This window comes from Vanessa cardui, chromosome 27 (genome assembly GCF_905220365.1).
Source record: "Vanessa cardui chromosome 27, ilVanCard2.1, whole genome shotgun sequence".
NCBI classification, from domain to species: domain Eukaryota; kingdom Metazoa; phylum Arthropoda; class Insecta; order Lepidoptera; family Nymphalidae; genus Vanessa; species Vanessa cardui.
The window spans coordinates 6,196,135-6,221,924 of NC_061149.1; the positions used below are offsets into that span (position 1 = coordinate 6,196,135).

At 32.3% G+C, this 25,790-nt stretch overlaps 1 protein-coding gene across 2 annotated transcripts in view; it reads right to left on the reverse strand.

The window, feature by feature from the left end:
• Window positions 1-25,502, reverse strand: part of LOC124541110 — a 40,626-nt gene extending 15,124 nt beyond the window's left edge. Inside the window, exon 1 of one of the 2 annotated variants that reach the window (XM_047118940.1) lies at window positions 25,338-25,502. The gene's annotated coding sequence lies outside the window, so the exon portion shown is untranslated. Of the gene's footprint in view, window positions 1-24,879; window positions 25,143-25,337 lie in introns of those variants that run through there. The other variant, XM_047118942.1, reaches the window with a different exon arrangement.
• Between the last annotated feature and the right edge of the window lie 288 nt (window positions 25,503-25,790).

The following is a 25,790-nucleotide window of genomic DNA, read 5'->3' on the forward strand; positions in this document are numbered from 1 at the left end:
AAAATGGTACCGAGTAAGTACTGAGTTTATTGCCGGGTCTTCTCGGCAGAATCTACTTTTCGAAACAATGGGAGCTTTAAATTTAACTCAACTCAACAATGTAACGAGTCAACAAAAATGTAGGTAATTTATTTTATTTTACTAATTTATTACTATTCCTATTTAATTGCTGAAAACGAGTAAATTTTTATCGGCGGTTATAATGAATATACATTTGGTACTTGATACAATTTTAATACAATCTTAAAATATTTAGAACCTGTTTTAATTAAATATATTTAGATGTGAGCCGAGATGACCCAGTGGTATGAACGCGTACATCGTAACCGATGATTGCGGGTTCAAACTCAGGCAAGCAACACTGAATTGTTATGTGTTTGCCTTGTTAATTTGTATTTATAACTCATCTCGAGCTCTGTGGTCAAGATGTATGTGTCTGATTTCAACGAAATTGTGCCGTATATGAGTCCACTAATCCGCATTGGAACAGCGTAGTGGAATATACTCCTAATTTTATCCTCAAATTGAGGGAAATTTACAGGCTGTTACCGTTTGATGTATTATTCAATTAATTTGTAACGGCATATTAATAAAGAATATCATTAAATGCTCTGTATGTAAAAGTTACTGCTTTAAAGCCAGAGATTCTAATTGAAATACACAGTTTAGCTTATCCAGATTTGTTCCAGGTCTCAATATCGTGAATCAATAGCGTTCCAAACACTTCTGGACTTTTCAAGACTCCTCCAAAACCCAAAACGCATTCAATAACAATTGAACATCAAAAAACCGGTACGAACCAGTTCCATCCATGACAGCATGTATCACTTCACTGAACACAATACACTTATTCACAGACACACTTGTCACCTCGACGGACGAGCAAAAAGGATTAAAACATAACCAAACACAACCAACAAACAACCGTTAGAGAACACCGCATGAGTGATTTCTTTTGCACAACTTATCTGATCCTGGAGATAAAACCATCCGGCTTTCGAGAAATTTTCTAGGCCAAATATTGAATATTCACTATAAATAAGTACCAAATAACAACATCCGTTCGATCGCTCAACGATTCGATGTGAATAAATACATCAAGGAGTTCGCACGTACATATACAAACTCCTCGTTTGAAAACTACTCATTACACCTTCGTAGATTGTCCAAAATGTTGCACCAACAAAAAATATCACTTCCAAGAAATCGACTATCAACGTGGGACCGAAAACTTTGCATATAATACGTCAAGTGTCAAATACTAATAGATAATCTATACTAATTTATAATTACTACATATTATAAAACAAAGTCCCCGGCCGCGTTTGTCTGTCTGTATTTTTTTATGGCTTAGGTTGGCGGACGAGCATATGGGCCACCTGATAGTAAATGGTCACAATGCGCCACCAACCTTGGGAACTAAGATACTATGTCCCTTGTGCCTGTAGTTACACTGGCTCACTCACCCTTCAAACCGGAACACAACAATACTGCGTACTGTTGTTTAGCGGTAGAATATCTGATGAGTGGTGGTACCTACCCAGGCGGGCTTGCACAAAGCTCTACCACTAAGAACTCCAAAACTACTGAACGAATTCGCATGTGGTTTCCACTTATAGACGTAAAGACTCATAAGGAAAGTTCTGGCTTTTAATTTATATAACTTTTTGTGTAAATGAGGCGAAATGGAACAATTGTTAAACATGTCGGAAAAGAAGGAATAAAAAATATATAAAAAAAAAGGTAAAATATCTAATAAAGACTTATATCCACTCGTGCGAAGCCGGGACGGGTAGCTAGTTAATATTATAAATGCGAAAGTAACTCTGCTTTTTAGGTTTGAATGCCTAAACAGGTCAACCGATTTAGATGACAATTTTTATGTAGATAGTTTGAGCCCCGGAGAAGACAATCAGTACTTTTAATGTTGTCTTAAATTTGGCGGTAGTTGTTAATAATATTTCCTTTGTTCTTCAAATAGACAAATGTCATCTTAGTCTACCCGTGACCACGAACACTGCAAAGTGCTCGAAACGTCGGGATGTTTAAAAAAAAAAAATAATTAATATACGCGATTCATCCGTTATAATTAGTTTTATTTAAATCAGTACTTTTTTTAAATTCATCACTTGATAAGATAAATGGAGTATTCATTTGTGTGCTATAAGTAAAGTTTGATTGAATTCAAGCGAGCATATCCGTAGGTTTAGCTTGTAAAGATATATTAGACGCTAAGCAAGGAGTAGACTAGTGGAGTTGAGCTTTCGCGATAAATGCAAAAAAATATAATCAATCGACGCTGAGAAATCAGCTTACTTAACTTTCTCACAAGGAGTTTATATAACGCGTCTCGAAAGATTTTAGTTCAGCATCGAAGCCTGCTTTTAAGTTATAACTTCCTTTTGGAATAATTTGACAAGACGACTTCACAAATAAACTAATCAACAGTGCGGAACATAAAACAAAGAGATATCTTTTTGTAATAATAAAGTAAAGTAAATTTACACCTTGTAAATTTCCCACTGCTGAGATAAGGCCTCTTCTTCCATTAAGGAGAGGGTTTGGAACATATTCCACCAAACTGTTCCAATGCGGGTTGGTGGAATGCACATGTCGCAGAATTCCGGTTTTAAATTAGAATCTTCAAGATGTTTTCCTTCACCGCCGAGCACGAGATGAATTATAAACACAAATTACGCACATACGGTTAAGATGCACACGTTCTAACCCCTGGGCCATCCCAGCTCCATGTAATAATAAATAATGAAATAACAATACACTCCTAATTGGGAATTGCCAATATTCTTTTGAAAAAAAAAATGATGCTTTTCGAGGCGGAAAAATCGCCTTTCTACGGTTACGTGCTCTGAACTTTGTTCTTGATGGACTTATCAGCACTATTAACCAATGATGCTAAACTGACTGTATTATTCGAAGCTGTACAAAAGCTCGGACTGTAAGATTCATGGTGACGATTTCACTGATAAGTGAGTTACGTTACGTTTACAGCGACACCACGTGGAAAGACCAATTCTATTAACAAATTGTCATCACACTGTGATCGAATCGAAACGTATTTTCTTTACGTTATAGTTAGGCAGACAAACAAATGAGCCTGATGGTAAGTGGTCACCACAAACAATGGCACCTTAGATGGACAGAAAATATTACACAAGATAGATTATCTTTACATTAATATTTGTGTTCGGCAAATTTCAGATGTTTTTCTGGTATTTTTCACATAAGATTTCCGTGTGATAGTTATTGTTCTTAGCTTATTTATCGGTGTAAATATTAAATGGAAATAGAGAAGAAAAAAGAAGTTCGAAATTAATTTTTTTTTTCAAAATTTAAATATCGAATTTCAACCGCTGGACTAACAGTTATTATAATGGCGAGGATACATGGATCAATGTATTGTTTGTCGTACAGCGTAAGTCGATTTCCGACACCGACATTTCACTCGTGGGACCAAGTGAGTTACAAAATAGCTTCCTATTATCTTTGATATATTCACTACATATTATAAAACGAATTCTCCCGGCTGTGTCTTTCTGTATGTTTGCGATAAACTAAAAAGCTACTGAACGGATTTTCGTGCGATTTTCAGTAACAGGCAGAGGTATTCATAAATAAGGTTTAGCTATATAACTTATAAAGTTTTTCGTGTAAATGAGTTGAAATAGAACGACAATTGTTAAACACGTCGAAAAATTGAAAGAAAAATATGAATAAAAGGAAAAATATAAAAAAAGAAATTATGTCCACCCGTGCGAAGCAGAGACGAGCTGCAAGTATAATTATAAATTGATATCAAAGTCACTAGGTAAGGAATACCCCAAACCCTCCCCTTATCTTGAGAGGAATGCGTACTAAATATATATTCGCGCCTACGATTTTTATTATAATAATATCTATATTATATATACATCTAAATTTTAACATATATAAAACCTTTTTTTAAAACATTCAAAAAGAAAAAGTAATGTGTAAAATCGAATGTTCTGTGATCTTCTTTTGTTTTTTTTACTCACTTACAACTTTTAATGACAACGTAACAATTACATTACAAGAATTATTTAATGACTAGTTTTAAAAGCATTTTATTATTTAATTGAGTTTGGACTTCAGTGTCTAAGAAACAGACAATATATACATGTAAGCCCTTACCATCAGACCGCGGAACCGCTTACAAGTGAATGGGTTATATCCATACGAACACATAATCAAAACACTTTATCGAATGCAAAACGATAACAAAACACAAAACCTAAATAACTATCAACACTTTATGAGACAAATGATCAAAAGCTGCCCAAACATGATCACCACAAAAAAACCACAAGAAAAACTTCAGTTCATAATTAGTATACACTATTAGACCTGTCTCAGACGGATCATTAAACGTCTCGATAACAGACGAGTTCGCTGCGACAATACACATTCGTTACTATCAATTAAGGCACAGCATTAAGACCAAATTAATAAAGATAACATCTGTGATATCTATACGTTCCTAGATCGAAAACCGAGGCATACGGAACTGGTTTTTTTTTTTTCAAGGATTATGTTAAGATAATAACTTTAGAACGATGCAGAGTTTTCGTCGCCTTTTATGTATTTAGTTTATAATCGCTACGTAGTATGAAACGAGTCGAGTTTGTCTGTCTGTATGAACGATATTACCAAGCTTTTTTTAGCTTATCCTATGATTTACCACTGAATATTATGAAGAAATAAAAGTGTTTACGTATGATTCGTATTACGATTCTAAAAAAAACACTGGTAAAACCCTCCTTAAACTTTCATAAGTGTGCATTAGTATGAGTGACACTTACAATATGTCTTAGTGTGTGTGTAACGACTAAGGGTACAGACAGCATAAGAATATATGATACTTAGATAATATTGTACTAATAACAACAATTCAAAGTGGAGGGGCGCATCTTTATCATTAAATAGATCTAGAAAGTATTTCTGATTGCCCGGATTCGTCTATAGCAACTACACAGATGTTGTAGTAATCTATACCAACAACAACAACAACCTGTAAATTCCCACTGCTGGGCTAAAGGCCTCCTCTTCCTTTGAGGAGAAGGTTTGGAACATATTCCACCACGCTGTTCCAATGCAGGTTGGTGGAATACACATGTGGCAGAATTTCTATGAAATTTGTCACATGCAGGTTTCGTTACGATGTTTTCCTTCACCGCTGAGCACGAGATGAATTATAAAGACAAATTAAGCATATGAATCAGCGGTGCTCGCCTGGGTTTGAACCCGCAATCATCGGTTAAGATGCTCGCGTTTTAACCACTGGGCCATCTCGACTCGACTCTATACTAATATTATAAATGTGAAAGTAACTCTCAATAAAAGTCTGCTTGTCTGTCACACTTTCACGACCAAACCTCTGAACCGAATTTGATAAAATTTGGTGTGAAGCAAACTTCAAATCCAAGGAAGAACATAGGCTATCTCTTTTGCCTGACAACCAACCTCCTAAAACATGAGCGAAGCCGCGAGCTACAAATAGTATAAATATATAATCTTTACCTATTATAATTTAAAGTACGGTAGAACGGATATACGTTCGTCATCTATAAATAATTTATGACATATCTAGATAAATTTATATGGTTGTTACTAAAAATCCAAATTTATTTAAGCATTATAGTGAATCGAAAGACTATTTCTCACTAGGGACGCGATCGCATATGTTTTTGTAGAGCTTTTTAAGCACTAAAATGTTATAGTACATTATAGTACGACACAACTTAGATTTATTAGTAGCATCGGCAAAATTCGTAAAACCGATCACATCCGAATTGAGTACGCCATCCCAAATTATCAATATTAATTTCTCATGCGAATATGATCTTTGCACAAACGTAATAACTTGTAATATCATATGACCGAATAAATTCGTCAATTTCATACGTCGATTTCGTCGATCAAGCACTTGCTTTCTCTGACGCGACAATCTATAGCGACGAATAGCGTCGAATGGCGCGATAGGGAAGCTACTTCTATTGGTTGTGTAAATCGGCAGTAATCGGTTTTATTTTCATTCCATTGCATTTTCGGATGCTACATCTAATTTGTGTCGTACTATACTTTTGATCTATCTCGTAGGCTTCAGTCAGTGTTTGCAATGTAAGCTCAAGATAATGTGTTTATTTACGGCATGACATTGTAAACCTTTAAAATTATCAGTGTTTCTCTGATAAATTATGCACGTTTTATATATGTCACCGTTAGATTACAAAATTTACAGACTAAAAATTCGTTAGATTACAATCTATCTCGTCAGGGGACAGGGCACTTAACTGCACTGACCGCCCCCCACCCCTCACACACACATTCGTAAACCAGCACCTACAGCTATGTAAATCTGACGAGACAGATTGTAATCTGACGAATTTTAATCTGTCGAAATATTGTGAACTTCAGAATAGAGATTTTATAATTTAACTGAAATATACTACGATAGTAAACTACTAAATAATAACGGTGTCATATGATTGGACGTTCTTACAATGACATCTACCAATCAGGAAGAGCTTTCGACAGTTGACAATTTGACGCGGGACAGATTGTAATCTTACAGTTTAAAGTCGACAGATTACAATATAGCGAAAAGTAATACGTTAAATTGCAATCATATTTCGTAGTTAATAATATTCCGACAGATTGTAATCTAACGAATTTTGTAATCTTACACTGACATATATATAAACCTCCTTGGAACAGTTTACCTTTTGAAAAAACCGCATCAAAATCCGTTGCGTTATTTTAAAGATCTAAGCATACACAGACAGCGGTAAGCGACTTTGTTTTACACTATGTATGATTTGGCAGCTCTGACGGTTTTAAAGACAGGTTTCGAATTGTTTTGACAACCGTACCTGCGGTTTTGAGCTTACTAATTAATTAATTTATAATCAATATGCTAAATGTACGTAATGTGTTTGAATAGCTGATCTTCGTTCTAATATCGAATTAAATCGCATTCAACAACTTCATTTTACATGTTTAATATTTAAGACAGAATTTTGCGTACAATTTGTCAGGGGACAGGGCTTAACAACTGCATCTGACCCCCCCTCACACACACATTCGTAAACCAGCACCTACAGCTTTGTAGAAGTAACTATACCTGTAACTATCGATCGTGATTTGATTACGAATCAAAATAAACTATATACAAGTAAACTTTTACACGCACTTATGATGAACGGAATAGAATATCATATAGAATGTAATATTAATAATAAATAAATATGAGACAACATCACATACATTACTCTGATCCCAATGTAAGTAGCTGAAGCACTTGTGTTATGGAAAATCAGAAGTAACGACGGCACCACAAACACCTAGGCCCAAGACAACATAGATAACTAATGGTAATCTACATCGACTCGGCCTGGGACCTCAGCGTGGCGTACCCATGAAAACCGGTGTACACACCACTCGACCATGGAGGTCCCATGGTCGAGTGGTGTGTGTCAAATATATGTGACAAAAATATAATTACATAGTTTATTGTTCTCTCTCTGATAACCATCATGGCGGAATGTGAGTAAAGTTAGTCTCCTGTCTGAGTTATTTTTTTTATGGATTAGGTTGGCGTACGAGCATATGGGCCACCTGAAGTGGTCACCATCGCCCATAGACAATGACGCTGTAAGAAATATTAACTATTCCTTACATCGTCAATGTGCCACCAACCTTGGGAACTAAGATGCTATGTCCCTTGTGCCTGTAGTTACACTGGCTCACTCACCTTTCAAACCGGAACACAACAATACTGAGTAGGTATTGTTGTTTAGCGATAGAAAAAAAGTTAATTCTTATTATCGAATTCAAAAAAATCTTCAAAAATTTTAAATGTTTCTTTCCGTTGTTTTTTTCCGCATCAAAATCCGTTGCGTAGTTTTAAAGATTTAAGCATATAAAAGGGACAGAAAACAGAAAAAGCGACTTATATATTTTTAATTTTGTTTTCAACAACCTTCTTTTTAAACCTCGTTCAGGACGCAGATTCTATCGAGAAACGGATAATAGTTAAACAATAAAACAAAATTAATTAATAAACAAACATATCTCAATAATCCTAAAAGCGATATAATTTAACAACGACATAATCAAAAACATACAAAACGAATTATATAACATAACACGTACATATATATTTAACATATTAACACATACGATATTATCACTATGTTTTACTAACGTGATTTGACTCATGGCATTTAAACAGCATTCCGGTATTAAAGAGATGCAGAAAAACGTCGTACACCCACTGTTTTTTTTTAATACGAATTCGCTTTGACAAAGTTTACATATACTACTACTATACTAGCTGTCGTCTGTTACAGATTAAGTAAGAAATCTATACATATAATAAAATTGGAGTGTCTGTTTGTAATATTAAAACAAGCCTTTCTTACTCAATGCATATGTATGTACACGGTGCTTATAACAAAATAAGAAATTTTATCTCCAGAACGGTTGGACCGATTTTGACGGGATTTTCACAGGCAGATAACTGATATAATAAGGAGTAACTTAGGCTACAAGCATTTCTTTTTTGTTAAATTCAAACGCGTACAAGGTCGCGGGCACAGCTAGTTTAATAAATAATCAGATTATTATATAAAAGTTCACATTATTTATTATATCTTTTGATTGATTATGTAATAATAATAATTAGATTGAAATTATTTTTGAATTGTATTGATACTTGATATTCAATAAGAGGGTACTTTGACATTATGGCGCTGCAATGGGGTCGGTGATGTCACTTGCCTGTATTTTAATGTGTGGTACATATAGTAGATAAGCAAGGTTAACAAACAAGTGACTTCATCATAAGCCCGGACAATCAGAAGCGTTTTGTGTCACGTGACAAACGTTTGAAAAAATGCATTTTTATTTATGGATTTTTGAATATATATTAAGTATTATTATATTATATACAATTATTAGAATAATTGACACTTTTTTTTCGCATTGTCAAATAGCCTATTGCAATTATGAATATGAAGATACAAAGTTAGTATTAAGATAATTAGTTTTAATGTAAAAATTAAATATGTAATATGACGATTTCTACAAACGCTATAATGATTAGATATGTATTTTCAAATATTGAAAAGAGTAACTACTGAGTTTCTTGACGGTTCTTCTGGGTAGAATCTACTTTCCGAAACCGTGGTATCTCTGCTTAGAATAATTGTTAAATGACGATTCAAAGTGCTTGTAAAAGGGTACTTGAATAAAGTATATTTTTTTATTTTTTTTTTATTTTATCCTTTTCCGGTACACTTCCCCCCGCCCTCCCCTCTGACAAAGCCATGATGACAGGTTAAGACATGAAAATGTAATAAGTACATAATTTCACTTTTGCTTTTATAATATGTATTAAGTAAGGATTATTTGAATTATGAATATTACGTTCAAGGAATTGAAATTGTTACGGTTAATACATAAATGTTTAAAGGAGTATTTAACTACTTGTTGACTTCTAGGGAGGATATTTTATGTATTTAACTAGCTGTTACCCGCGGCTTCGCTCGCAAAGAATACGAATATATTTACAAATTAACTTAAAATGTTATGTTGACGATTGGTATACAAAGAGTTTTACCTCTGTTTCCAAAAGAGCAGCCTATGTCCTTTCTCGGGCTTTAGCTTTACCAAATTTCATTTGAGTCCAGTACTTTTGGCGTGAAAGCGAGACAAACTGACAGAGTTACTTCCGCGTTTATAATATTAAGTATGTAAGTATGGATTATTTGATTAAAATAAGATCAAAATCAACATATACTTCATACAAGCAATTTGAATTGACTTTTTACAAAATTAATTAAAACTACCGTAAGTTCAGAATATAGATTCTACCGAGAAGAAGCAGGAAGAAACTAAGTAGTTACTCTTTTTCAGCGTTTAATATACTTTTTAGAAAATAAATTTTTTAAATTGCATTTTTGACAAATTTTGAAAAAAGCTAAAAAACGTAATAACTCAAAAATGGTTCACTTTTGGATTATGCATATGGGGGTTAAAATTATTGCAAATAGTCACCCCTATCACCTCCTGATGGATATACGTCGAATAACCAATAACCCTGTATAATTTTATATTAGGTTATAGACCGGGAGATGATGACACAAAATATTAAGTCATTTGTACCAGTATGGCGGTTGTTTAGGGTTCTAATTACGTAAAAGAAAAAGGAAAATGATGATCATAGCGCTCGCACCGGTGGCCAATTTTGACAAGACTTTCACTAGCAAATAGGTAACATATTAAACTTTCTTGTTAAATTCAAACGCGCACGATGTCGCGGGCACAGCTCGTATACATACATATATAAATAATACAGAATATTTATGTTTGACAATTAATACGATATAATTAATTATGTGGTCCGAAAAAACCAGACTATTCGTGACTAACGCTGACAAAATAGTTTTGAAGTTAACGGTAACCGTTAGGAGCCATTTTAAACCAGTATAATTAAACTCCTACTCCATTCGAATTCCTTTATTAAATATAGAAACATTACACTTGATGGTAAAAGTTAAACCTACCACCTGTTCAAATAAAATCAAATCAAGTCCAATGTGTTTTATTAAAGTCGAGATGGCCCAGTTAGAACGCGTGCATCGTAACCGATGATTGCAGGTTCAAATCCAGGCAAGCACCGCTGATTCATGTGCTTAATTTGTCTTTATAATTCATCTCGTGCTCAGCGATGAAGGAAAACATCGTGAGGAAACCCGCATGTGACAATTTTCATGGAAATTCTGCCACATGTGTATTCCACCAACCCGCATTGGAACAGCGGGGTGGAATATGTTCCAAACCTTCTCCTCAAAAGGTAGAGGAGGCCGTTAGCCCAGCAGTGGGAATTTACAGGCTTGTTGTTGTTATTAAAGTAAACTTCACAATGAAGCATTTTTTGAATCGTCGATAATTAAATACTAACACCGTTTCACAGCCTCCAGCGAGAACAAACGGTAAGATAAAAAAAACGGATAGTTACTCTTTTCAAATAAACAGATTTACATAGCTGTTCATTACAAAAACTAGTGATCTGTGATGGAACCCGAGCCTAATTCCAGGCTTCTCTTTCTAAAAAGTACTATTTTAATGAATAATATGATTCATTTATTAATTTCTTTATCTTTTTAAATTTTGAAAATGGTAAATTGATTATATTTCCCGGTATCTTATTATATATGCGTACACCATTGCCCAAAAATGTTTTATTTACCGTATGCAAACGAAAACTAAGGGCTACAAGTTTATTCTTATTTCTTGTAGCCTAAATCCAGGCGTTTTTTTTTGAAATAACATTCAATAACTCTTCGATATGACCTGTGATTTGAACCCAGAATCTCGGAATATGTTGCCTTATATCGAGCAAACTAGATTTTCTTATAGTTAATAATATGGTAGAGCTACTAGCATATCTCATAGAATATATATATATTCAAAGTATATATTATACATGCACAAATCGCAGAAGTATTTGTGTATGTACCAATCCGTGTTGACAACACAAAAGTTTCCAACATTTTATCACGACTTAAGATCGCTCAATACATCATATGAATCGCGTGATGTGCAGACATATTTATCGACTTGCACGAACATAGGCTAGAGTCAAATCTTAATTGCACACTTGCGTTCTTGTGTTGTCAATTGACATCCCGTATTAATGACCTTATATATGTATATACCACGGACCCGCCCCGGCTTCGCACGGGTGCAATGATATGACATCACAGTAGAAACTTCTAAAATTATAAATTATGTTTCTTTACTACACGTAAAGTGACCACGTATTTTCAACCGACTTCAAAAAGGAGGAGGTTATCAATTCGTCTGTATTTTTTTTTTTTTTTTATGTTTGTTACCTCTTAACTTTTTACTGGGTGGACCGATTTTGATAATTTTTTTTTGTTGGAAAGGTAGTGCTTCCCGTGGGGTCCCATTTTTTTTTCCGATGATGGTATCCGTACGAAAATGACATAAGTCTTAAATTTGCATTATGTATATGCGCGACAAATAGGTGAATAACTCAAAAACACGTTAACCAATTTTGATGATTCTTTTTTTATTATAAAGGATATACTTTAAGGGTAGTTTGATGAAAGTTTGGTAAGGTTCTGAGCACAGGATCCATGACAAATTAAGGGAACGGGAGGGAACGGAACAATTCTGAGGAGCACGTTAGCAATACTCGGTCGAATCTTTTATTTATGGGTTACTTGGATATTTGAATCACCTTCCGGAACGTGGTTATGTTCATGTAATTGTCATAATCGATATTTATAATCAACTAGCGAACCGCCCCGACTTCTCACGGGTGCAATACTGATACTAAATATACTAAAGAATTTGTTTATTTACGACATCACATTGCAAACTTCTAAAATTGTCAGTGTTTCTTTAATATATTGTTCATTTATTATATACACAAACCTTCCCCTTGAATTACACTACCTATTAAAAAAAACCGCATCAAAATCCGTTGCGTAGTTTTAAAGATATAGGGACAGAGAAAGCGACTTTGTTTTATACTATGTATTGACGGAACTCCTAAACGGCTTACAGTTAGGGTGCGATTTGGGGCAGAATTTCTTTCTGTCTTTAATCAAATTTTGTGTATATGATGTGATGTCATATGATGTACGACATAGCATACGAATAGCTCTTTTGCAAAGTTTTTTTACTGAGGTCGATTACAGCTCATTCGAGGGTGGCACCTTGTAGTTTATGCCGCATGACGTATTGAAGCCGCGTTTTCGAAAGTCTATTTTTGCTTTATTCGAAAGTTTCTTTTGAAATTGTCCCTGAAGTAGTTTCTGATTCATATAAACGGCACGCTTAATCTATCCATGTTAAGAAAAAAATGTTAGTCTACATCAACTTCACTTAAAATCAAAAAATAAATAAAATTTTAACAAAAAGAAAAACCGACTTCAAACATAACAGTATTTTAAAACAAATTAAAATGCACTAAAAAGTAATAAAAATAATTGCATATTTAACATATTTTTGAGAGTCCTCCTAGGTAAAATGAAATGAAAAATATTAGACTACTTAAAAGTCGATTTACGATTATATAATGTAGTTATAATTATTGCTATATTTGGAGTCGGTGTCAACCCTATACTATACCTATCAAAAAACAATACGAGAATACTTTAAGAAATGTTTCTTACAAATTACCTTTTATACGATATTATACTGGGTCAATCAAGAGGCTCGTATCGCTTCTTTCTTTTGATTGTTGAAGCGTGTGCCTGTGGCTGACACCGGCTCCAAATATAACAATAACTATAACTACGTTATATAATCGTAAATCGACTTTTAAGTAGTCTAATATTTTTAATTTCATTTTACCTAGGAGGACTCTCAAAAATATGTTAAATATGCAATTATTTTTATTACTTTTTAGTGCATTTTAATTTGTTTTAAAATACTGTTTTGTTTGAAGTCGGTTTTTCTTTTTGTTAAAATTTTATTTATACATAAAAACCTTCTCAAATCACTCTATCTATTAAAAAACCGCATCAAAATCCGTTGCGTAGTTTTAAAGATACATAGGTTTTTCTTTTTGTTAAAATTTTTATTTATTTTACTTAGGAGGACTCTAAATATAATTTTGAACACGCAATAATTTTTATTAGTTTATAGTGCATATTAATTTGTTTTAAAATTATGTCTTGTAAGAAGTCGGTTTTACTTTTTGGATTTTTTTTATTTATGTATGATAGCGTACTTTATTCGGATGTGATCGGTTTTACGAATTTTGCCGATGCTACATTTAACTTGTGTCGTACTATACGCTCTCCCAAATTATCAATATTTATTTCTTGTGTGAATATGATCTTTACACAAACATAATAACTTGTGATATGATATAACCTAATATATTCGTCAATTTACATGCACTTGCTTTCTCGGGTTGAACTGAAGCGAGAATCTATAGCAACGAAAAGCGTCGAATGGCGCGATAGGGAGCTATTTTGTATTGGTTGTGTTATTCGGCAGTAATCGCTTTTATTGAATTTGCCTTTGCTACATCTAAGTTGTGTCGTACTATACGGCCCTACGGAAGACCCAACAATTTAAGCTTTTTAGTTGACATTTACTAATCATAAGTTACTATGTGTTAACGACTAATGAATAGGAAGCTATATATGTAAAAAAAACCTCAACTTTTCTCTCATAATACTAACCCGACCAGCATGAATATGCATATAACATATGACATATAAAGGTTAATTCAACTTTGTCGATTTGCAAGAAAATGTGCTTTGAATATTTCGTATCCTAATAACTGGCAGAATACAGACGTGTCACAGCCTATGCATATAAAAAAAATCTAAGAAATAACCAGTTGTTTAATCTTGTTTTTTAAAGGAGAAATAGAGCAACGTTCAAAAATATATTAGTAGATTTATTGACTACGACATTTTACAAATATTTTTGTGACGTAACAATTTCTTAACATACATATTTTTATACATATGTAGGTCTATTTATTGACTAGTAATTTAGCGTTTTTACTCCTTTCGCATCGTAGACCTCATTAAGAAAGGATTTTTGAACGAAGTGTTTACCACTGGCCTTAAAATAAATTACCTTGGCCATAAAAAAAATGGCTAACCTTACAATGGGCCACCAAACTTCAGAACTGAGATCTGATGTCCCATGTGCCTTATTACGCTCACCCTTCAAACCGGAAAAGTACTAAGTATAACTGATGGTAGAATATCTAATGAGTGGGTGGTATATAAATAAAATTTTAACAAAAAGAAAAACCGACTTCAAACAAAACACTATTTTAAAACAAATGAATATGCACGAAAAAGTAATAAAAATAATTGCGTATTCAACATATTTTTTAGAGTCTTCCTAAGTTAAATGAAATGAAAAATATTAGACTACTTAAAAGTCGATTAACGATTATATCATGTAGTTATAGTTATTGGTATATTTGGAGCCGGTGTCAGCCATGGTGCCCTTGCCCCAACAATCAAAAGAAAGAAGCGATACGAGCCCCTTGATTGATCCAGTATATTATTGTGTAAAAGGTAATTTGTAAAAAACATATTTGTTAAAGTATTCTCGTATTGTTTTTTGATAGGGTTTATTTATCGTAGGGTTTTATTGGCTGACACCGACTCCAAATATAACAATAATTATACTTTCTCGGGTTGAAATGACGCGGGAATCTATAGCGACGAATACCGTCAAATGGCGCGATAGAGAGCTATTTCTATTGGTTGTATAAATCGGCTTATTACTAATATAAATCGGATTTATTGAACTTGCTGTTACTTCATCTAAGTTGTGTCGTACTATATCTATTCAGACGGGATTGCGCCAAGCTCAGGTGAAATGTCTGTTGTTTTTCAAATGTTTCTATCGGAACATGATCGGAGCATATCGGAATATTATAAAATCATCAAAAGCGGTCAAGCGCAGTCGGCGTCTTTTGTATGGAAATAGGCAGTGATCTTTTTTGATTCGTTTAAATATGTATATTTTTTGAATTCGAAATGTTACATTAGATATTTAATTAAGCCACGATGAGCCGAAGTGACCCAGTGACAAGGATACATAAATATCAACTAAATATAATGGGTTCAAACCAGGAAAACCAACGGACGTATACATATTATTAATCTTAAATCAAATCTATTTTATTCAAATAAACTTTTTACAATAAAGCATTTTTGCATTGTCGATATCTTAAGCTTCGACTTAAGCACCGTTTCGAACGATAAGAGGCAGGGTAGTTATTTTAAAAGAAAAAGAGCAGATGTCCAAAGATGTTGCTTACAATAAACGTCCAATCAGTCCTGTGCCTCCGACACAGCTTAAATCCATGAGCTTATTTCCAAAAAGTATTATCTCAATGAATAATGTATAGATCAATGAAGTCTTAATAAACTTTTCAAATGGTAAATTAATTACACATTTTTCCGGCGATCTCGACTTCTCTTTTCCGGCGTTAAGGATAACATCGTAAATAAACATTCATTGGTCAGATCTAATTCTACAACATAACCTTCTACCACTTGGAACAGATTCTAGCACGCTGCTCAAATTCGCCTTCATAATCAAAGTCAGTAAATTCTTGGGGCAAAGTATCCGTTTCTATAATAAAATTCCGCAGACACTTTTAACTTTGCCGTTTCATAAATTCGAATCATTTGTAAAAAATACATTGTTAAAGAAGCCATATTATTCAATACAAGATTATGTAGACGATAAAAAACGCGTGGAATTAATACTTATTGACATCAGATATATTACATACATATATAATTTTATTTAACTAATGATTGTATTTTTAAATGTTGAATCAGAGTAACTACTGATTTTAAGCCGGTTCTTCGATGGTAGCCTCACTATATGTATATGTATAGTTGTTAAATGACGATTCAAAAGTGCTTCCAAAAGCCTACTTGAATAAAGTATATTTTGATTTGATTTAAATCGCAAATATCTTCGTTAAAGACATCACATTTTAAACTACCACGACGTACCAAGACCAGGGGCGGATTTACCAATAGGCTAAGCAGGCTGGAGCCTAGGGCGGCAGATTTAGAGGGATGGCAAATTTAGCCCAAATTTGTTATTATCTTACAAAAAAAAAAAGAATTATAATTATTGTATTACGTATGTAATCCGTACACTCGCCAATCGCGTAAAACAATCTAGTAACTGGCAAAAATATCACCTAGTTCATAATCATACTAATAATGGGAAAAAATCGATGTAATGAGGACGATGGAACACAAATCATAAAGTTGCAATTTCTTTCATTATTGAATTACAAGTCAGTTGGGGCGGCAAAAATTTAATAGCCTACTAGCCTACTAGCAGCAAATTTATAAATCCACCATTGACCAAAACCATGTACTTACTCTTATCAATGAACTGACGACATTTTTGCCACGAAAGTCTTAGAAAGCACTCGCTGTACCAAACGTGAAACGACTTTAGTCATCTCTTATAGATAACATTACTCTTAAATTTAACGCACACATAAATACCGGTTACAGATGAACGAGACAGGTCAGTTGGCAGTGTCAGAACTGTTCTTAATCGTAAGTGCTGATTCAATACGGAGCAAAATCACTGATTTTTAAAGAAAAATTGGTATTGGAATATTTATGTATCGAATGAAAATTAAACAAGCCGGTTGCATTGGAGATTATCAATCTCTAAATCTTCACAAAAGGCCTAGCATTCGGATTATAACTGAAATCCGTGTACATTTTGAATTTTCCAAATTTAATAAATTATGTAAACTCGTTCGGTACAAATCGTTGATCAATACGGCTTATAACTCAATTTAAGATTAAAATTTGATAACTTTCAGACATAATTATATCACAACATATTATAAACCCCCCTGGGTATGTCTGTCCGTATAACTCCCAAAACTACTGAGCGAATTTTCATTAGCTTCAATAAGTTAAAATGAAACGACATCTGTTAAATATGTAAGAAAAAAGCAACAAAAAAAATATAAAGGTAATAAAATTTAAAAATAAACTTATGTTAAGCCGTGCGAAGCCGGGTGGGATGCTAGTAAATTTTAATAATTTTGATTCCCGATTCTTCGCTGTAGAATTTAAAACTGGTATGTTTCTAATTAACACCATTTGATTCATTGCATTATTGACTCGTCAGTTATCCTGCAATGCATTTCAATCCCTCGTCAAAATAGTCGCTTGCCAACCTATAAGACTTTGACTTCCTCTAAAACAAATGTTCTTAGACAGTCTTTCATGCCACATGTTTTTTTTACTCGTTGTTACTTTGATTTCTTTACTGACAGCCTCTATAAATTTGAAATAAAAACTTTTCCGATTGTTTAAATTACATAACTTTAAAAAAATTGCAAGTTTGGTCTCTGTTGCTGTCTAGACGTTAATATAAACATAATTGGCGACCCGCCCCGGCTATGCACGAGTGCAATACTGATACTAAATATACAACAGAATTTGTTTATTTACGACATCACATTAGAAACTTCCGAAATTATCAGTGTTTCTTTAAAAAATATTAAAGTTAATTAAATCTACGCAGACTAAAAATTATTATGAATATATTTTTTTTTGTAATAACTTTATAGGTAACCATTCACTCATCAATTCATTGATTAATAATCTGTACAGAAAATAAATTCCGTAAATAATTACGTCGATAATAAAAGTAAGTCAGAACACGTGTAAACTTCAAATATTTTGCACTAAACTCGATCTGGCTTTAAACTTTAAATGGAGCGATATATATTTTTTATTAAAACAAGTTCAAATGCAAATTACACGAATGCTGATCTAAACCTGATTTTTAAATGTTAAATTTAAGGCCATCATGTTTTCGTGGCGGCAAAAAACGTTATCTCCTTATAATATATATGTTTGGTCCAAGCGCTGCTTTCTATGACCTTCAGTGATAATGCCGGTGGTTTATTGATAAGGGGTATGGAAGCTTATGAATGAAAGTTGAGAAAGCTGCACTGCAAACACTTTTGAATTGTCATTTAACAACTATATTAAGTGAAGATACCACCGGCCCGGAAGTGAAGGAACTAAGTAGTTACTCTTTTTCAACATTTAAAAATAAAAAATCATGTAAGTTAAATACAATTATATATGTATGTAATACATCCTGCCTAGAAGTCAACATGTATTAGATCCAAGCTTTTTTCATTATCTATACAATCTTGTGTTTAATAATACCTTATTTATTAATAGTTTTTTTTTTTATTATTTATGGATTAGAATTTATGAATCCGTAAAATTAGAAGCATTTCCTATAACTTTCCATAAAGTATTTGAAATTAAAAAAAAAAAGAGAGTCACAGTCTATTGAAACGTCACTTTGCATTTTTTTTGTGTTCATACTATAAAACAAAATGGCAATCAAAATATACATGTATAATATACATTTCTATTGATACAGACACGACATGCTTTTATTATCATCATTACATCGTATAAAACGAAGTCGCTTTCCGCTGTTTGACCCTGCTTGCTTAGATTTTTAAAATTACACAACGGATTATGATGCGTTTTTTTTAAATTGATAATCTTACAAGAACTACCCTCTTCTCAAACATAAATACAGCCGAGCGGAATCACATAAATACAGCAGAACGTTTAGTGACGGGTTTAATGATCGGTTGTCTGTCGGTCGATTAGGTTCGAGTCTGTTTGTATCGGTCGTGGTATTTACTGTTCTTACATATGTATAGTACGACACAAATTAGATGTCGCATCGGCAAAATTCGTAAAACCGATCACATTCGAATTGAGTACGCCATCCCAAATTATCAATATTTATTTCTCATGCGAATATGATCTTTGCACAAACGTAATAACTTGTAATATCATATGACCTTAATATATTCGTCAATTTGACACGTCGATTTACATGCACTCGCTCTCTCTGACGCGGGAATCTATAGCGACGAATAGCGTCGAATGGCGCGATAGGGAGCTATTTCTATTGGTTGTGTAAATCGACAGTAATCGGTTTTATTTTCATTCCATTGCATTTTCCGATGCTACATCTAATTTGTGTCGTACTATAAATACTAATTTACCGTCTATGAATTGAAATAATCTTGTAACCGATTAAAGTTATGTAGTGATGGTAATTGTGTTCAATTATAAATAAATAAAGATCTGAAAAGTATAGGTTAGTCATTCGTGTTCTATTTTTTTTTATTTAATTAATCATAGGGTTTTTTAGAATATATTGATTCGAGAGGCAGGTTTTTGTATATAAAACATAGACAATATAGTAACGAAAAATTTATAACTTTAGACGTTCCTAATCCTACAAGATATATCAAAGTACATTATACATATTATATGTAGCGGTTTCTATTGTCTAATGACACAGAGCTATGACTTATGTATATATTGACATTCTGCAGTACATTTAGTATAAGTAATGCACACGTGCGAAGCCGGGACGGGACGCTAGTTTGTATTACACGGAACTATTTTATGAATGAAACTCGTATGTAAAATAATTATAACAATAGGCTATTTGACTTGTTTTTAAAATCCATTTTATATTATTAAGTAGAGGTTAAGGAACCTAGTAAAAGTTGATTTTTTTTATTTCTAGTACGTATTTGCCGAAAAATATCATTTTGAAAATTCCATTTTTAAATAATGCGCGAAAACGCTACTTGGCTAATATGGCGCTGCAATGGAGTTGGTGCCGTCAGTTTGCTGTATTTTACTCTGTGGTACATATAGTAGAAAACCAAGGTTTACAACAAAGTGACTTCATCATAAGTCCGGCCAATCAGGAGCGTCTTGTGTCACGTGACGAACGTTTGAAAAGATGCATTTTTATTTATTTATGAATAAATTAAGTATTATTTTCAAGTTTCGTTAGTAAATAACCATTTTTAAGCTCATAATCTACAGTGATTACACAATTTATTTTTCGCATTGTCAAATAGCCTATTAAACTTAAAACCAAAACATATGAATATATGTTTAAATGGAGTTACAATATATACCTAAACAAAGCTCACATCTAACATAAAAAAGGCTATGATATATTTATACTATATCAACGGCATACGTATCAAATTTCGAACGACTATGACAATTTCAACATACATATATTCTAATGTAATAAAGCAAGCAACCTAATTATTATTTTTTTTTAGTTTAAACGCACTAATCTCTGGAAGTGAAAGTTGGACACAGAATTTTTTTTTCGAATTTCAAATACTTTACGGAAAGAAATGCGCACTTACTTTACGGTTTACCGATTCGTAAATTCGTAAATCCTAATTAAAAAAAACCTATTAATAATAATAAATAAGGTATAGTATTAATATTAAACACAAGAATGTATAGATAGTAAAAAAGCTTGAAGCTAATACTTGTCGACTTCTAAGCAGGATATATTACATACATATATAATTGTATTTAACTAACATGACTGTATTTTTAAATGTTGAAAAAGAGTAACTGCTGATTATCTTGCCGGTTCTTCTTGGTAGAATCATTCCGAACCGGTGGTAGCTTCACTTAATATATTTTATTAAATAATGCATAGTTTAAAAGATTTAAGCGTTATTATGGCGGGAGGCAACATCATTTTATACTATATGTAAAGACATGCAATACACTTTTTGACCGTAAGTAAGAACTACATTTAAATCAGAAACATATTTGAACCGGCGAAATTAACTCAACGGTTTTTTTCGTCTACTTTTAACAATTTAATGTTCACAATCTACATATTGATGAAACTGATAAACCACGACATCTCAAAAACTATGCATCTTCTATTAGAGAGAAGGCATCCAAAAAACTGATTTTATGAAACAACCCTAAGGGGGTAAAACTGGGTTTATTATTTTGGTTTGTCTTTTATGAATTTCACGACGGTATAGCCGCAGATTAAACTAGTTTTAAATATAACAAAGAATTACTAAATAATCAAATCAGCTTGCCCAATATAAGCAAGATTAACGAGTTCGAACTGGATATTTTCGGATCATCAAAGCCAACATAATTAAAACATATACATATATATTAATTAATACGTATATATTATAACTGTATTGATATATATTTTATTGCGATATCTTAATGATGCCGTATCTAGTTCAGATAAACTCAAAATTACCCAATTTGATATTTATTTCAAAAGTGTCATATTACTTTGACAGGGAATATAAATTTAATTGCATTTGTGAATCCTTTGACAATATAAATGTACTATAAATTTAATTGTATTTGTGAAATGAAGACCCTGGAGGGGGCAATGACCAGACCAGGGTCATAATACCAAAATAGTAAAGTAACGTAGTAAAGTAACAGCCTGTAAATTTCCCACTGCTGGGATAAGGCCTCCTCTTCCATTAAGGAGAGAGTTTTGGAATGCACATGTGGCAGAATTTCGATGAAATTAGACACATGTAAGTTTCGTCACGATGTTTTCCTTCACCGCCGAGCACGAGATCAATTATAAAAACAAATTAAGCACATATATATAGTGGCGCTTGGCTGGTTTGAACCCGCTATCATCGGTTAAGATGCACGCGTTCTAACCACTGGGCCATCTCAGCTCCAATAGCAAAATAATATGAAATAAAACTAGTTGAAGCGGATTTTAATCGCGTATATTAATTATTTTTAACATCCCGATGTTTCGAGGACTTTCGACGTTTCGAGCGTTCGTGGTCACGGGTAGACAGTCTACCCGTTTTTATTGGGATGTTAAAAATAATTAATATACGCGATTAAAATCCGTTTAAACTAGTTTTATTTCAATGTGTAATAATCGTGAAAATTTAAGACAACAAAATAATATGATATAAATAATACACACAACACACAACACAATATACATCACTCTGATCCCAATGTAAGTAGCTAAAGCACTTGTGTTATGGAAAATCAGAAGTAACGACGGTATACATAGTATTCATACGGACGACGTCTATAATCGAGTAGTGTGTACACCGGTCCACCGGTCCGGTGTTGTTGTTGGTGAGTTTCGTATGCCGGCATAACGATCTCTTTCAAATCAAATCAAATACAAATATCTTCAAAATTACGCAACGAATTTTGATGCGGTTTTTTTTAATAGATAGAGTGATTCGAGTGGAACGTTTTTGTAATACATTAACAATATAGTAAAGAAACAAGAAGAAATCTGTAATATATTTAGTATTGCACCCGCGCGCAGCCGGGGCGGGCCGCTAATGTTGTAATAATATTAAATAAATATTATATATTTATTTAATATTATTAAATACATATATTTATTTCAGTGCCGACCTATGTTTATTTTATATATATTGTTATATATTCTTTTATGTTATACATTTATTTATTTCTTTTTTCTAAGTTGTGGTTAGTATGTTAGTGGAATTGATCTGTGTAACACCAACACCTTTCATTTAAAAGTCAAACTTTTTAAAACCTTAAATGAATCCGCATCTCGAAGCTTTGAAGAAATGCTAAAGTTATATTAGTGCTCAAGTTATATGTTTTTTTTTTAATCTATGAAATTTGATTATGAAATCCTTCATTCGTCAATAAGAATTCGACAATTAATACCTGGGTGTCTAGTTACGACCACAATTGTTTAGACATTATAACTTAATGTCTAAACAATATAAAAATTCTAAAAAAAATACTTTTTTTACTGCATACAAAAGTTACAATAGTGTATGCCTAGCCATAAGGCTACACACTACACGCTTTGATATATTCATATAAATGAATATATCAAAGCGTGTATAGACAGCTTTATCGGTTGTAGAGATGTGTATCGGACAATTTGTCGCATATATTTTCTGTATGAATTACAATAAGGCTCATAATGCGACATTTGTAGCACGTCTGCTTTAGAAGCGAATCTTCTTGCGCCGCGAATGAGTAAAATTTCAAGGTCGAATTACATTATAGCATTTCTGCGAGAAGTTTCCTACTTTAACTAAGACTATTTGAGAAGCGACACTTCTTGTGACGTGATAGAAGTAAAACTTCTGGGTCGAAAATTATTTCAAAATATCGATATGACTGACGTAACAGTAGACGCCATGTTGTATAATAATAATAATAACGGTTTTACCACATAGGAACACATTCTAAATTCAAATATTTAATTTTTAATTGCACAAAAAATAATATGCAAATATAATAATCATTATCATACGGGTACATTTTGTTTAATATATATTTATTAACTTTGAAAAACCATTATAAAACGGGTCCTATAAAACTCAGGATATGTTAAATCAACTCTAACCAAACATTTATTGATAAAAATACATCATTAACGAGAATGTCATTGATTATCTGTTAAGTATTTGGATAGATAAAAAAAAAAATCTCGTTTCTGTGAACGGATTAATAGAAACTTTCACATTTATTTTTTTTAATATCTGTTGACATTTTATTCTAAATTTAAAAAAGGAAATGGTGCTCATTAGTCATGGGTAAATAGAATAACGTTTTATAAATTCATTCATTCAATTCAATAAATTAAATGTTAGTTTTATAATTAATAGCTGTAAATATATAATAATTTTAATGTTCTTTTTTTACACCTTTTATTATTAAACTTATTAGCAATCATTATTGGTTATGATAAAGAAATTTATTTCTAAAATTTACGGCTGTATGCTGCGATACAAATGACAATTACCAAACTTGATTCTTTGCTTCTTATCTGAATAATAAAAAAAAAACAAAAAGTAGACTTAAATATAGAATTACATAGTTATGGAAATAATATGTTGTCTTATATTATATATCCATCATCCATATGTAACTTATAAGCTTACAAAATTAGTTATATATAATATTTTACTCTTTTCAAAATGTCTTTTAGCAAATGCTTTATATTAAATAACAAAAAATTTAATTATAATTAAACTTATATTGTAACAAAGATAACTTTATATCAATTAAGAATTTTATTTTAACAGATAATTAATTTTTTATCTTTAGTTAAATAAGTATTACATTAAGAGACAACTATTATCAAAATTATATAATTTCGTAATATTATGCCACAGCATTTTTTAATAGATTAAGATTAACGAATTATATAAAAATGGATGTATTTATTAATATAATAATAAATTTAAATATAAAATAAATATGTAACATTATTTACATTAAATATTTATTTGTTATGCAAAATAAGATTAACATTGGCGAAAGTGAGGGAATTTCTATCATTATCAGATAAAAGTTTCTGATTAAATGGAATGTCTTTTGTTTATAGATAAAAGAAAAGAAAAACGAAAACAGTAAAAATAAAACTAACCTGATTATTTAATCCATCCGGTTTAACACCAAGGAACTTATTTCGTGAACCGTAACCAGAAAACTTAGCACAAAAATAAAAATCGCGGTAATCTATTTTTTTTTTTTTAAAGATAACTACAATGTCAGTTAAGGCATTTTATCATACAGTTTAGGAGCCAATCAAAGGTTTAAATATAAATTTTGTACTAATTGAGATAACGAAACAATTACGAACGATAAGTAAACGATTAAAGTTTGGTTTATATCTATGAAAAGCCGAAAATATTCAGACCCGGTTAGTATTAGACAAATGTAATCGGCGACAAGACGGTTCGTAATAAAATTATACACGGCATAGCGTCAAATTACGCGTCTCTCGCCTTTAGTTAAAAGGTTAACAGCCAATTGAGTACATTTTTTTTTAATCAGTTAAAAATAAGGACATTCAACGATTAATACGATGGTGGAACAACTCACCGTTGCTAGCGCGCCGCATTCCACCGTTCTCGAAGTGCGTGGGATCGTATTTTCATCTTGTTCACGTAATACCACTTTACGAATTACTAATATTTTGTATCAAAATGCAAGGAGATATAAAAAAATAAGATGACCACTGTTACATTGGAACTGTCAAAGTTGAACTTCACTCAAGTGGCCGTGCCAAGTACCATAGACAAGATTGTGTTTTATTTTTAGAAAATAATTATGTCTACTCGATACTAGGTGGCGTTACTGGTTTTGAGGGTCTATACAATTATAATTTAATAAAAATAAAAAATCCTCCAATTAAAACTTTATTAATTAATACATATTGAATACTTTTATGTTTTATGGTTATTTGTGATTTAATCACTTTGCTCGATTAATCCATAACTTTGTGTATTTCAAAAAAGATTTTTCCATTTTTATTGTTATTACTTTCGTCACGTT